The following is a 16,276-nucleotide window of genomic DNA, read 5'->3' as shown; positions in this document are numbered from 1 at the left end:
TATTCATAATATCAAAATAAGAAATATCTTAAACATGTATTACTAAAGGTTGCTAAGTATCTGAGCATAGATGAACTTCTATAGGTTATCAAAGATGATGGGATAGAAGCATTAGTATTGACATTAAAGTTGTTTGGGGCTGGGCACGGTGGCCCAGGCCTGTAATCCCAGCACTTTAGGAGGCTGAGGCGGGTGGATCACGAGGTCAGGAGATCAAGACCACGGTGAAACCCCGTCTCTACTAAAAATACAAAAATATTAGCCGGGCACGGTGGCAGATGCCTGTAGTCCCAGCTACTCAGGAGGCTGAGGCCAGAGAATGGCGTGAACCCAGGAGGCGGAGCTTGCAGTGAGCCGAGATTATGCCACTGCACTCCAGCCTGGGGTGACAGAGCAAGACTCCATCTCAAAAAAAAAAGCACTAGATTATCTCATTTTTATATAAATATTATATATTTGTGTATGTTTAAAATATGCACCAAAGTGTTAAGCAGACGTTGTTTTGAGGTGGGGGATTATGTGTGATTTTTATCATTTTGCTTAAATAAATAGTCTGATTTTGCTCCAGGACATACTGGGTTAGGGAATTATTTTAAAGGTCTGGAAACCACCATCCTGTGATGGATGCATCTTTTTCTTGGGAAGGTTGGGGGAAGAGGGAGACAGATAGGTTTCTGTCCTACTCATTTCTGGAAAGTCCCATTGAGGCTAAGTGCACAACCTACCTAGACTGAACAACGTTTGGGAAAGCAGAGAGGGCCGGGTGTTTTTACCTGTGCTTACTCTGCAACACACTCATGACCACACCCATTGCTGACACAGTGCTCTCTGGGGTTGCAGTCCCAGTCACCTGTGCAGAGCTCGACGCAGGTACCTATGGGAGAACAGATGTGCTGAAAACCACCGTACTTTTGGGACAGATGCTACAAGAACAGCCCTTGATTAAGAAGTCAGTTCTACATTTTTCTTTTCATTCAATATGCAATATGATATATTACTTGCAGAATAATATCATTAACATCTTATACATTCTAGTTAAAGGCAGTGCATTCACATGATCTCAAAAAAGTAAGGCCTACTTTAGAGATGGGGATAACTGTGTTTGTGGAGGGAAAGTGCAAAGAAGCCCACTTAAATGTCTTCACTTTCCCCACTCTGCAGGGAATAGAGTGGAGAAGAAGAGACTCACACTTACCACGTGCCATTGGGAGTCCCTTGCAGTCACCCCATGCAGTGAGTCTTACTAGGCCCACTTTACAGGTGTGGCAGTTGGGGCTCAAAGAGGTGACTTGCTAGCCAGTGGGTACAGAAGTGAGATTCAGCTGAGATTTGCCTGGCTCCTCGGTCTGAGCACCTTCTGCTGTCCCACATGGTGAAGCTCATCCTGACATAAGTGCATATCTCCAAATTTCAAGGAGTCATTCCGGACCTGATTGGAGGCTCCCAAGTTCCCAGAACATCAAGCTCTTTGAGGACCAATGAAGTAGGTTCAAAGAGTTGGTTAAGATCGCACAGGCTTCTAGGAAAACATACGCAGAACTCTGGATGAATATGTACTGTACTTTGATTGGCTACTCAGCTGTTAGCAGGAATTTCTTTATCTGATTATGTCTCTGGATCTTTCTGGGACTTTTCTTATCTGTAAAAAGGGGCCCCTGGATTCAGCAGGGGTGATGAGTTTTATTCTCCATTGTCAACTTCAGTCAATGGAGGTGGCTGTCTGATGCTGTTTTGAGAAGGGTCGGACACCTTGTCCAGTTTCAAAGAGAGTGAGTGCTAGGACTGATTAGCAGTATCTGAGGGGTGTAAGAAGGGGACCTGGTGGGATATCTTCAATGTAGTTGTAGACCTCAGAGAAAATCAATACCATCCCCCCATGCTTCCTGTAGCTTTTGTTGATTTGTAGTGAGCAGGCTGAAGATCCCTCTTCCCCTCTCACAGCAGTTTGACTTATTAAATCAATAATATCTACTTATTAAGTATATATCTGTTGATTTCTTACTATGTATAAAACAGAGGAAATTATTCAGCAAATACAAAGATGTAAGACAAACAGCTTAGAGTCTAACAATATGGATAAGACATACTCAAAGTACTAAAAACAAAGCAATATGTAACAAGTGTCCTAAGAGAGGTATATTTGAAGAATTAAAGAGTCTCAGCTGGGCATGGTTGCTCATGACTGTAATCCCAGCACTTTGGGAGGCTGAAGTGGGAGGATCGCTTGAGCACAGAAGTTTGAGACCCAGTCTCTACAATGTTTGATTTTTTTTTAATTAGCCAGACTTAGTGGCACATGCCTGTGGTCCTAGCTACTTGGGGGACTGAGATAGGAGGATCACTTGAGCCCAGGAGATTTAGGCTGCAGTAAGCCATGATCGTGCCACTGCACTCTGGTCTGGGCAACAAAGCAAGATCCTGCCAAAAAAAAAAAAAGGCTCAGAGAATATGACATTACATCCAATTGGATTAATCAGAAAAGGTGAGTTTTGAAGTGCAGGAATCTTTTTAAGTCAGAACTGAAGGGCATGGGTGGAGTGTTGTGAGAAGGAAAAAGAATTACTAGCAACAATTCCCAAGGGGAAATGCAGGGCCGGGATTAGGGTGAGGCAAGTGAGGTGCCTAGGGCATGCAATTCCAGGAGGCCCTTGCACAATGCTGGCGGTGAGCACCCGTTTAATGTTTGCACCCTGGGTACCTCATCCACTTCACTCCTCAGCCTGAAATACAAGGAACACAGGAGGAGTGGGTAAGTGTTAGGGAACAGCTGGAAATGAAGCAGGAAAAGTAAGTAGGGGATAAAGTTATGGGGCATGGGGGTGCAGATCCTGAGGGCCTTAGGAGTTTGGATTTCATTTGATAGATCAAGACAGGGATGTGATTGATGTTTAATTAGGAAGATTATTCTGGTGTGAGAGCCTAGAATGGAACAGAATTCAACAAGCAAGCAAACTGCAGCAGAAAGACGGGGCAGGGAGAGCTATTAGGAAGCTCCTGGCATGGCCCAGACATGAGGTCATCGGGGCTGGAAATACTGCGTGACAATGGGAGATGGCAGGGGAAGGAAAGAACATATGCAAGAGACACTTTCAGAGAATGGACAGTATTTGGCAACCAGTTTAATGTCGAGGGAAGGAGAGCGAAGAAGAAAAGAAAGTAATAACTGAATCCAATAATGTTTAGAGAGAAGAATAAAATACCATGAAGGATAATGCAGGAGAAAAGAAAGTTTGAGAACTGAGGAAGTGGCAAGCAGTGTCAGACACTACAGAGGTTAAAGACTTGGCGACTGAGGAGTCATGAGATTTGTCCACAGAATCTGGAAGAGAAGTTTCAGGAGAGCGATGGGGCAGGGCTGGAGGCTGTAGGCCGTCTTCAAGGGGTCAAGGAATGACTTATAGGGAAGTAAGGACAGAGAATTAAGATTACTCCTTTGAGAATGTTGGTAAAAGGAAAAGAAGAGATTGAGATGATTAATGTTTAACATGATTAAGAAAATATTTTCTCTAGGTGATCCAATTTATTTTTAGCAAGAGAGGAAGAAGCTTATGGAGAGGGAGATGGCAAGAGTCAGAGGGTGGCTGATGAGGAGGTAAGAAGGGGAGGTACAGAGAGTCCAAATGGAGCGGTGACCCAGGGAAAGGAGTAGGGGAAAGTGGAGGTAGAATAAAAGAGATTCTGCTCTGGGGAGCTGAGTAGCACCAGAGGGTCCCTGCAGTGGCCCTTTAAGACCTTTTCTTCTCTCCTTTCTTCCCCTCTCCTCCCCAGCACACACTGGTCCCTGATGTCCTACTTTCTGGCCCCCCTCATTCAAGGAAAAATGAACCGGGCTACCTTTTGCCTGGACTTACCCAAAAGCCGCAATGGTCTCACTGCAGCCTGAAGCCCTTGTACCTCTAGGCTGAAGATGATGAGGATCACAAGGAGGAGGAAGGCTGCCAACTTCATGTTGCTGTTAGAAGGCTTTAGAAAAACACAGCAGGGCTGAGAGCAGCTGAAATTTATACCTTCCACCTGCTGAGCTGGAATGCAAGGCCAGGGGTGGGACTAGGGACTGCAGACACCTAAGCCCTGCCCAGAAACTGACATTTCCGGAGAACAGCCACCTACCTTGTGTACCCTGGGTCCTTCCACGTTACCTAAGCAAGGCTCTGAGCCAAGGGAACACCCTCCTCTGACAGACAGATAGGACTACTACACCAGGCCGGGTGCAGTGGTTCACATCTGTAATCCCAGCACTTTGGGAGGCCAGGGCAGGAGGTTCACTTGAACCCAGGAGTTCAAGACCAGCCTGGGTTACAAGAGCAAGACCCTGTCTCTACAAAATTTTTTAAAAAAATTAAATAATGAAAAAGACTCCTAAATCAAAAAAGCTGTGAGTGACTGAGAAAAGGGCGGGTGTAAGTATTGAACATAAGTATTGAATGTCTGCTATGGGCCAGGCATGGGCTCAGCATAAGAGAATCACAAAGAGAAATTACAGTCTGGGAGCTAGGTGCCAGGTAGCAAGGGTGCAGTCTGCTCTTTCCCTTCTTCCCCCAACCCACCCACCCCCAACTTCCAGGCCTAGCACCTCTGGAAATGAGGGTAGGGAAAAGCAGTACAGAACAGGCAGAGATGCTCCCTTATCACCTGCTGGTGGTACAGAGGTGACCTCAGTCTCCCACTGCCTTGGTCTGATTCTCTCTGCTGCTGGGCACCTAGGCAGTGATGGTCTTTGCCTATAGGAGCTATGTAATTTTCTTGAGATAAAGCTCTGCTTCCTCTCATCCAACTTCATTTCTGAGAAACCAAACTCAAGTTATGCATATTGAACTCCTCTAGGATATCTCTCCTCCTGCAGTTCTGGGGTGGGAGTAGGGGTGGGACCATAGTAACCAACCTGCTGGGGAGTGAGGTTTCATTTCCCCCTCCTTGTAGCACTCCTAATCTAGACGAATGATTTTCTTAAACACACACTACCCTTGTTTTTTTTTTTTAGGGGGGAGTGGGGATGGTGTCAGGGGTAGGGAAAAATATGCCCTCTTCCCTCTCCAATGACAAGGAAGCTGGAGACATGTATAACCGTTGGCCATGTGTCCTGTGTCCCAAAAGATACATAATGTGAGACAAAGAGGATACCTGGGCTGCTAGAGGGCAGTGGGATAAGTTTGCAACCTTGTGATAGTCCCGATGGGCCACTTTCTAAAGTGAAGTCAACTTTAGACTTCACTTGTAAGTCTAAAAGTACTTGATGTTTCACTTCTGGTTCCTAATTCTGGGTCTACAGGGAGAGACCCCCTCTGTTCTACTTTATGTATCACAGTTCCTGAAATGCTATTAGTTAGAGGTCCTTTGGGCAAACAACTGACCTTTTCTGCAAATCCTTCTTATCTAACAAGACCCAGCCTAAATGTCACCTCCAAAACTTTCCTCAACCTCCACCCCTAATAGAGTAACATTCTCTTGGTACTTATCTTGTCATAGGACTTATCAGACTCTATTGTAATTAATTATTGTGATGATTTTACATTTCTCTCCTGTATCTTGATGGCTAGCATGGGGTCTTACTGAACTTTCGTCCTCAGCGCTCAATCATGGGCACTTATTGTCCTCAATAATGTGTGTTTTGGGAGGATGAGGAGAATTCAGAGAGCCTTGTAATTAGGAAGACACCTCACATGGCTTTGCATACAGATAGGCATTATTATTGCCATGTCACAGTTGAGGAGACTAAGCCACGGAGAGTTTTAGTAGCCCGAAATAATAGTTAAATGCAGAACTACAATCAAACTCCAAAGACAGTGGTCTAAACTAGTACACATTACTGTCAGGCTACACCCAAATTCTTACAAAATAATTTGGACTCATCTCTGGGTACAGATAAATGACCGTTTTGACGTCAGAGAATCCTGCTTCATCTAGTGTGGCACTCATAATCACGATTTCATTAGCGTAGAACAACTGCTTTGAGCTAAGCAACTCACTCTAGAGGCTTCTGAGTGCTCAGTCAGATTAAAAATAGGTGCCATCCACCCAAAACTTACTTTGGATTTAAGTGAGTTGAGGAACAGCATGTGGCCCTTATTGCTGGCTGTTTACTAAAGCCGTTTCGAGCTTGTGAAAAGAAGCCTGATCCAAGTATAGCACAGTGGCTGAGAGTGAGGACCCCGGAGTGTGACAGGTCTGGTTTCCATCTGGCTCCACTACTTGCTAGCTGTGTGACCTTGGGAAAATTAACTTCCCTTTCTGAGCCTCACTTCTCTTTTCTGTAAAGTGGGGAGTATAATTCCTACTTCAATGTTGGACAGACCAAATTACAATATATGTACACATACATACTCCTGGCACAGAGCCCTCAACACTGGCAGCTACTATTCTTGTGGATTTCTGTGAAAGGGGATGCATATCTTTCTATTCCCTAGAGCGGGGCACCTACAGACAGCTCATGCAAAGTGTATCATTTCATTAAGGAAATATTTCAAGATAAAGAAAACTCAGAACCTGTCCCTATTTTATTCAGCTGGATATTGTAAACTCAACCATGAAGAGACTCCAAGACTGAAGCCGGTATTACTGTCACTTCCATAGCTATATGTGGGCTCATGATTCCCATATGGAGATCAGGAAGCTTCGTATGTGACCAATTCTGCCTCAAGAGTCATTAGCAAGGGGAGGGTCAAAAAAATCACAGTCTTACATAATTTCCTCACAAAGTGACAAAGAGCATAGTGATTGTCTACAGGGTACTTTCACCACCCAAAGGGCTCCTGCTCCCAGTGAAAGCCTTTACAACATGAAAGGGTCATTATCAGCAATGGCTTGTGAGTACTGAGCTGTTCCAAATATCAGCTCCACTGCTCCTTATGCTCTGAAACTAGAGCATGAGACCAAGACCTGGGTTGCTGGGAGGGGCCTGCAAGAGACAGCTGGACACCACAGTAAGTATGTGTCCTTCCACCTACACCTCTGCATCTTGTACCAGATCTAGATAGTGTAGCAGGTAAGCCTAAGAATCTGAGCTCGGGAACCAGATCACCTGGACTCAGATCCTGACTCCAACTTAGTAGCTGCATGACCGATGACAAGTTGTTTAACCCCAACATCATGTTGCTGAGGGAAGTTTCCTTTGATGACAACACAGATGGGCAGAGATGGGCTGAGATTTACGTCTTCCCTCCCAGCATGTGCGTCTTGGGTGATGACACAGGTATTTGTAAGCTTAAGCCACAATAAGAAGCTGACCTTTCTGGATTCTATAGACCTGTGTTTAGCATTAAGTATTTTCAAACAAGCTCTCTAAGCCAAGGGAAACAGCTTCTTCCACCTAATAATTAAGACTTCTAAAGAATGGTAGCCACTTTGAATGACAGAGAGAAACGGGGCAGGGAGAAAGGAGCTGGCATATACTGGGCCAATTCCTTCTATGTACCAGATTTTACCCCCCAACTTTTAAAGATCAAAAACATTGTCAGAGGTTGTCTTCTTTTCACGCCGGAAGAGACAGTAGCTTGCCCAGGTTTACACAACTTAGTTCCCCGACTCTTTCTGATTTCAAATCCCAGCCTCTCTCCTTCACATGACACTGTTTATGACTCTTTGGATTTTAGATCCAAATATTAATATTACAGGACTCAGTTCTTGGCCTAGGAACAAGGACTGGCATCCTGTTTTCTTCTTCTCCCAATCTTCACAGAACTATCTAGAATTCCTCATTCAATCACAGTATCTGAAATGTTAACAAGTAGAGACTTGCTAGGTTAAAAAGCCTCCTGGCATGTTCAGATGTAGGGAAAATCCCATATTTGATTATGATAACATTTTACTTCTTCTTTCCAACTTGAAGAAAACTTAAGGCTTGTATTACAGGTTCTCAGAAACGTTGATCCATCTTTTGTATCAAGTTTTGATTTTTTTTCCTCCTGTTGCAAAAGCTGCTCCAAATTCAGCCCTGCTGCTCCATAGGCTCTGAATGTTCAGAAGAACATTCTCGTTACGAGGATGACTCCATGGAATGCTTGATCACTAAGTTTGGTAACTAGCTGGTCAGCCTTTTTCACTTTAGCCACAGTTGGGGAGGAAAGCCTCTATATGAGTGGCAGAGGCTGGTTGGCTGTTTAGCAGACTCATTTCTTCTTTCTGAGGACACAGTAGCTTACATTTCCTAGCTTTCTTTGCTATTGGTTTGCCATGGCCATGCAATTGAGTTCTAGCTAATGGAATATAAGCAGAAGTGATGCACCCCACTTCCAGGGTGAGACCCCGAACTCCCCTGCTCCCCATGCACAGCCTTCCACTCTCTCCTTCCTATTGCTGGCATGAAGCACATAAGCAAGCTGTCTTGGAAGCCACGTGTTGAAGCTGGTGAAGACTATGAGATGGAAGGAGCCTGGTCCCAGAATCACCACTTGGAGGAAAGCTGCTTGCTGCTCAAGTACACCAGTTTTGGATTTCACACGGGAAGGGATAACCAGTAAGGGATAACAGGTTAAACCAGTAAGATTTGGGTTTCTGACCCCCTAGCTGACCAACAGATCAACTGACCCCCTTCTGATCCCTTAGCTGACTGACAGATTCATGAGAACTATTGGGGGAACCTGCCCCCAGTATTTCAACTATTTTCCATAAGTGTCGGCCAGCTGAGAAATAAAGAGTACAAAGAGAGGGATGTTACTGCTGGGCTGCCAGGGGTGACATCATATATCGGTAGGACCATGATGCCCACCTGACCCTCAAAACCAGCAAGTTTTTATTAAGGATTTCAAAAGGGGAGGGGGTGTATAAACAGGGAGTAGGCACAAAGATCACATGCTTTAAGGGGCAAAAAGCAGAACAAAGATCACATGCTTCTGAGGAAACAGGACAAGGGCAAAAGTAGAACTCCTGACAAGGGTCTATGTTCAGCGGTGCATGTAACGTCTTGATGAACATCTTAAGAGAAAACAGGGTTTGAGAGCCGAGAACTGGTCTGATCACAAATTTACCAGGGCTGGGTTTTTCCCCACCTTAGTAAGCCTGAGGGTACTGCAGGAGACCAGGGTGTATTTCAGTCCTTATTTCAACCGCATAGGACAGACATTCCCAGAGGTGCTGTTTATAGACCTCCCCCCAGGAATGCATTCCTTTCCCAGAGTATTAATTCCTTGCTAGGAAAAGAATTTAGCGATATCCTTTCTACTTGCACGTCTGTTTATAGGCTCTCTGCAAGAAGAAAAATATGGTTCTTTTTGCGCGACCCCACAGGCAGTAAGACCTTATGGTTGTCTTCCCTCATTCCCTAAAAGTCACTGTTATTCTGTTCTTTTTCAAGGTGCAGTGATTTTATATTGTTCAAACACACGTTTCACAATCAATTTGTACAGTTAACACAGTTATCACAGTGGTCCTGCGGTGACGTACATCCTCAGCTTACGAAGATACCAGGATTAAGAGCTTAAAGTATGACAGGCATAAGAAATTATAAAAGTATTACGTGGGAACTGATAAATGTCCATGAAATCTTCAAATTTATGTTCCTCTGCTGTGGCTCCAGCCAGTCCCTCTGCTTGGGGTCCTGAATTCCTGCAACACTCTCCCTTTCTTTTTATATAAATGTGCCATGGCGATGAAGGCTTGTTCATTCTCTCGGTTTTGACACGGGATTCTTTGACTGGTCTGGCACACTAAAGACAAGCTGATTAAACAGAGAAACATAATTCCAAAATTTACTACAGTGGAGCCCCCAATAGACTTAATCCAAGTCATGGGGTTTAACCCATATTTTCTGCCACCTGATCTAATGCCTCAGCTCCAGGCATAACGGATAAATGAACTTAAGAGGCTTCAAAAATTTGTTTATTTAATTTAGTTATGTCCAATGATAAATTATCTTCCCTACCCAGAAGGTGTCCTTTGACCATTTCCCATGAATGTTCAGTCCCGTTATAGGAATAGGGTGATACAGAAATCAGAGATATTCCAGTCACTCTGCATTTGCATGTAATGTTCAAGACTTATTAGCCGATCCCCAAACGAAATAACAGACTGTCTTAAATCATTAATTTGATTAGCTAATTTTTGATCAATGCCTTGTTGAGAATTCCACATTTGGGTGGAATTGGTTTGCCAATCATTAACGAAATGAGCCGTTTGAATAGATCGGTGTAATGCCACTCTGGCAGTAGTGGCCAGCGCAGTGACTGTAATTAGGCCCATGATCACAGCAATTAAAGTGAAAACAAATCTCTTAGATCTTTTGAGAATTTGTTGTAATACTTGATTAATTAAATGTACTGAGGGGGAAGATTCCCCAGGTCTGAGTAAAGTTGCTGGTATCTAGATTCCTTCTCAAGCTCGAACCAACATTACACTTTTCCTGGAGTCAAAACGGGAGTTAACACAAGTGTGTAAGTGACAATTAATGCATTGGACAGTTTCATTGTTTGTCCAAATTTTGATACTTCCCGCTAACAGCAGGCTTAACACAGCTCTGCATAGGAATAGTCAGGTTGGAGGTAAACAAAGCAGAATGTTTGAATCCATGTTGATACTGAGGGAGAGAAGTGATGGTCACACCAGATTATCTCCACCATAAAGAAGCAATCCAAGGTGTCCAGGGATGCTGAAGAGGTAGAGGGGCATACCTGGGTTGAGAAGAATTATCATAATGCCCATTGGACTCCCATAAAGGGGAATCAAAAAGAGGAAAAGGGTTGAAAGGGGATTTATCATGGCGGTAGTAGGGACAACAGACAGAAAAGTTTCCCCTTCCCATACTCGCAGTCCAGACATGGCAATAGCCAATTTCCAAAGTTCTGGGTGTTCTGGGCTCAGAATGGGTAATATCATATGAGGCCTTGGCGGGGGAGGGGGTGTAATGCCCTTATCTTCCCATTTTTAAGGGAAAGAATGAGCTGAACCTCCTATGCCAAGTAGGATGATGACCCTTGTCCTCCCAATAAGAAATAAAATAAGTAGCCTCCAGGCATTCCTTTCCCCCAGAGAAGCAATTGTTTTTTAAATAGCCCTTTGATGCCCAGTCTACTACTGAACCATATGAGTCATTTTTTAATACTACTGCATGTGAGTTAACACAATCTTCCCAAATTAAAGTTTTAGATGGACCCTCAAAATTTTTAGGACATGGTTTTCCTACAGGTTTATATTGAAAGTATGGGGTATCTCCTATTACTCCCCTTTCATTTGTCCTAAAGGAGAAAGGGAGAGGCCAGAGAACAAATGTCCCCATTATCCTGTAGCTAATCTCTTCAGAAGATAAGCAGACCAGACTTGAGTTTCTAGATGGATACAACCAGGTGCATGTCCCAGGCACAGAGGAGGGTATTTATAACCCATAGTAACATTAAATGCAGTGCCTTCTTCTCCTAGTTGAGTGGGGCAATGGTCATCTATAGCTCCAGGCAACAACACACTATCATTAGTATAGATTTCTGCAGAGCAGCCATCCAGGTAAGAGGTTGAATAAGTGGAGGAAAAGGCACATAAGCCTAATAATAATTTTGTGTAGCAGGTAAATCCGTTTGAGGGGAAACTAGTGAGACAGAAAGTATAAGGAGGAGAATTATTAAATAAAACCTATTGTAAGTGAGATCCAGTGCTGAAAGAGGAAGAGAAGAACAGAGGGATGCTATTTTCAGGCTAACAGAAATGGTGAGATTTTTAGGTTCATAAGGAGAAAAGGGGAATTAGGAGAAGTGGGATTAGTTAGAGGGGTATCCATTGCCATTAGGGAGGATTGAACCAGACCCATTTTGATTTGGCCTGCCAGTTTCTGAGGAGTCAGCACAGATCTCACCAGGTATGAAGGCGGTCTCTGACGCGGATGTCTTTTCCTGGTAGTTTTCATTTTCAGTATTCACACGAAGTTTAAGTCTTCTGGTGGGCACCCAGACAGGGAATTGATGATCTGGTGAAACACAAACATACCCTCTTCCCCACATTATAATTGTTCCAGGTTCCCAGGTATTGGTCTGGGAGTTTTTCCATAACACTGGCTTGCCTTCATTGAGGGAGAATTTTTCACCTGTATAATGGTGTTCAGCTGCAGTCAGAGTATTGTCTTTAGGATAATTTAGAAAGTTTAAAGTAAACAAAGCTAAATGTAATTGGGAGTGGGGAGTGGTTAAAGTATGCTTTTAAACCAGCCTTGTCTTCTTTTACAGTAACTTGAAGAGGTTTAGTAATTCCTTCATGTTTTGGACAGAGACCAAGTCTGGGAACAAACTTCATGTTTTCCATTATATGTTGTCTGGGAGCACTATAAGAGTTATGTGGAATATTAATTTCAGCCCCCCCATTGTGCCAGCAAATCTCTACCCCAAAGATTAATGGGGATAGGCATGATACAAGGCGGAATTGTACCCTTTTGACTATCAGGGCCAGTACAAGGCAAGATAAATGTGCTCTGGTAAACTTCATCAGCTTTTCCAACACCTACTAGTCCCATGTTAGCAGGACATTTAAGCCAGGAGGAAGGCCATAAATCAGAGGAAATAATAGAAGCATCAGCCCTAGTATCTGCTAGGCCCTCAAACTTTTTTCCTTGAATGTGTATGGTGCAGGTGGGCCATTGTTTAGAAATTACATTAATCCAATAAGCAGCTTTTTCACCACCAGAGCCCATCCCAGGGCTCTGTGTCTTATCTCCTTTGTTTAAAACAATATTAGGTAGTAAAAGTAATTGAGCAATTGACTCACCAGCCGGAACGGAAACAGGAAACTTGGCAGACACCATAAGTTTAATCTCATCAGAGGAATCAAAATTAATGAGACCAGTATGAACAGTGATTCCTTTAGCAGAGGTGGATGCCCTACCTAACACCAGGCCCACCGAACCTTGAGGAAAAAGGGCCAATGACCCCTGTGGGGACAATTAAAGGCAAAGAATTAGGTAGTAAACTTAGAGGAATGGTACTACAGAGATTGACCGCCTTGCCCCCTAATGTGGAGGTGGACAAGCATTGTACTGAGACAGAAGAAGAGGCTGGGGCCCATCTGGGTTGGCTGTAGGTAAATTTGTTTGTGCTGGGGGCTGTGTTGGGATGGCTTGAAGTGGAAACGCAACATTGGTCTGAGTCTGAGGTGTCCCATTTGATATTGGGGCCTGAGACTGGCCCCGCTTCCCATTTCCCTGGTTCTGTGGCAAGGGATTTCCATCTATATCAGACTTAGAGTGGCAAGTACTTGCCCAATGTTTACCTTTACGACAATGAGGGCAAACAGTAGCAGGAGGATTTGGCCATGTTTGTTGAGCTGGCTTGGCCGCTTTTAAGTTTTTAACAGTGCAATTTTTTTGTGGTAACTGCAGGGGGTCACAGGATTGGTATGTCACTAGGATGGCACGTGCCACGGCCCAATCACTCCAAACAGTGATGGGAACATCATTTCCTGTCAGGGCCAGTTCCCAGAATTTTGCACCAACATGACCCATGGTTCCATATCTAATGTTCCCTTTTCAGGAAACCAAGGACAGTGCTCTTCCACCACCCTGAATAGGGTGACGATATTTTCCAAGGGCACCCGAACTCCACCCTGTTTTAACAGGAGTTTAATATAGCAGAGATGAGCATAATGTTTACACTCCACGTGACCCATAGTTATCCCAGACAATACACAGACAACGCACCAATTGTCAGCGAGCCAAACAAGCGTTTCTGTGGACTGGACCGATGAACGTTTCTCTGCACCTTCCAAAGGGAATAGGATTCCCACATGCACTTAGGAAATAGAAAACCACGTTGGCACGCCAGATATCAGCAGAACCCGCCCCCAATAGTTCAATGTAGGTTCTTTCTATTTTCCATAAGTGTCAGCCAGCTGAAAAATAAAGAGAAAGAGGACAAAGACAGGAATTTTACAGCTGGGTGGCCAGGGGTGACATCACATATTGGTAGGACTGTGATGCCCACCCAAGCCTCAAAACCAGCAAGTTTTTACTAAGGATTTCAAAAGGGGAGGGGGTGTACGAACAGGGAGTAGATACAAAGATCACATGCTTTAAAGGGCAAAAAGCAGAACAAAGATCACATGCTTCTGAGGAAACAGGACAAGAGCAAAAGTGGAGCTCCTGATAATGGTCTGTGTTCAGCAGTGCATGTACTGTCTTGATAAACATCTTAAACAACAGAAAACAGGGCTTGAGAGCAGAGAACTGGTCTGACCACAAATTTACCAGGGCTGGGTTTTTTCCCACCCTGAGGGTACTGCAGGAGACCAGGGCGTATTTCAGTCCTTATCTCAACCACAGAGGATAGACATTCCCAGAGTGGCTGTTTATAGACCTCCCCCAGGAATGCATTCCTTTCCCAGAGTATTAATATTCCTTGCTAGAAAAAGAATTTAGTGATATCTTTCCTACTTGCATGTCCACTTATAGGCTCTCTGCAAGAAGAAAAATATAGCTCTTTTTGCCTGACCCCGCAGGCAGTAAGACCTTATGGTTGTCTTCACTTGTTCCCTAAAAATCGCTGTTATTCTATTCTTTTTCAAGGTGCACTGATTTCATATTGTTCAAACACACATGTTTTACAATCAATTCGTACAGTTAAGACAATTATCACAGTGGTCCTGAGGTGACATACATCCTCAGCTTATGAAGATACCAGGATTAAGAGAATAAAGTATGACAGGCATAAGAAATTATAAAAGTATTATTTGGGAACTGATAAATGTCCATGAAATCTTCAAATTTATGTTCCTCTGCCGCAGCTCCAGCCAGTCCCTCTGTTCGGGGTCCCTGATTTCCCACAACAGGGAATCATTATTTCAAGCAACTGAGCTTTGGGACAATTTACTTTTGTTGCAGCAGCTAATTAAGACATGCAGGTTCTCATTAGTTAGAATGGCTGACTTTGACAATTCAGCCTAACCTCTTTCTTCTACCAACACCATCACTACCACCATTGCTGCCGCCCTCCTCTGCACTCCTAAAGAGAGTGGCTACTTTTGGGGATTCGTAATTTCTTGAAGTCACCATGTGGAGGTCAAAGCAACTCCATGTTAGATGCTAATCTGCCATGTTGCCTTCAGATTAACCTCTGCTCTGGGAAGGCCATTAAGATTTCCAGTTTGTCTATTATTCCATGTGTAAGAGCACATACTTACTGTAAATTCTGCTCTTAGGTCAAAACAACTTTGATGTTATCATACTTTGTCCTACACATCACTTCTAAATCATGTATACCCTTTCCCTGTGGTGTATCAGCCCTGGGTCTGTGGGGTAATGGTGCAGGGATCCATCATCTCATCTCTCCACCACCAGAGACACAGACATGGCTTCTGTTTGTAAGTCCCTATTAAACATTACCTTTTAAGAGATAGGATTTGTTAGCCTCTTTCTTCAGTCTTTCAGCTTCCTTGTACTTTGGGGGTAGGCTTACATAGATTTGCCCACCATGGAACAACTATAAAGTTTTTCTGAGAAAATGGCATTGTTATAGTTGTGGAGTACTATAATCATATTACATTTAGGAAGTGCCAGCCCATGCTGTATTTCAGATGTAATTTCATTCCTTCCTATAGGCTGCTGGGGCTGGAAGACTTCGAGGTTACATCATTGTGCATTTTGTTGGCATAGGAGAAAGTAATATTTGTGAGTCTTGGGGTTTAGGCATGAAACTGAGAAAGGGAGAAAAGGAGAAAAATGGTGGATTGAACACACTTTTTTTTTTGGAGTTGGACCAGCCTGAAATAAGTAAAGATTTCTGGACCACCAATGACTGTCCATGGCACAGATCCAAGCATACCAGTCAGAAAGCAGTCACTTCCCAGGGAGCATCATGTAGCTTTTAGACTCCAGGGACACCACAAGCCACTGTCAGGTGAGAGGTGCAATTCACACAACCCAGCATACAGGCCCCCTCTTTATTTCTCAAAGTTTTGGGAGAACCCAGGACCCATAGCCTTTATTTTAGGGACTGTTTAATCGGCTTGGCAGAGAAAGAGACTACGTAATTGACTCAGGTCATTTGAGCTCTCAGCATTAACCAAGATCCTGTAACATAGGCAGGTTTAGCCCTTTTGTTCCTGTTTCTATATTTAACATAAATGTATATTAAATTCTTGCAAAAATTTAGCTTTTGGCTAAAGTCAGCTTTTGGCCATAGCTGTTGATCAGCAGGGAAACAGAAGGAGAAGAGGGATTTTCACATTTAGCAAGCAACTCATGTGTGCCAGTTGCACAAAAGCAAGGTTATAGTGAGCTATCCAATTCCCATTAGAGAAACAAGGGAGCTGGAACTCAGAGAACAAAGTGATTTGCTGACAGTCAAGGCTTGTGAGTTGCGATGCTGGGATTGGA

At 43.7% G+C, this 16,276-nt stretch overlaps 1 long non-coding RNA gene across 1 annotated transcript in view; it reads right to left on the bottom strand.

The window, feature by feature from the left end:
• The window catches only part of LOC105518766, a 5,290-nt gene extending 1,161 nt beyond the window's left edge, over positions 1–4,129 (bottom strand). Inside the window, exons 1-2 of the long non-coding RNA XR_001002879.1 lie at positions 3,852–4,129; positions 774–874 (exon numbers count right to left, since the gene is read on the bottom strand). This is a non-coding gene — a long non-coding RNA (uncharacterized LOC105518766). The remainder of the gene's footprint in view (positions 1–773; positions 875–3,851) is intronic.
• Positions 4,130–16,276: the final 12,147 nt, after the last annotated feature.

This window comes from Colobus angolensis, unplaced genomic scaffold (assembly GCF_000951035.1).
Source record: "Colobus angolensis palliatus isolate OR3802 unplaced genomic scaffold, Cang.pa_1.0 Scaffold329, whole genome shotgun sequence".
NCBI classification, from domain to species: domain Eukaryota; kingdom Metazoa; phylum Chordata; class Mammalia; order Primates; family Cercopithecidae; genus Colobus; species Colobus angolensis.
This window is presented reverse-complemented; position numbering and strand designations above follow the sequence as displayed.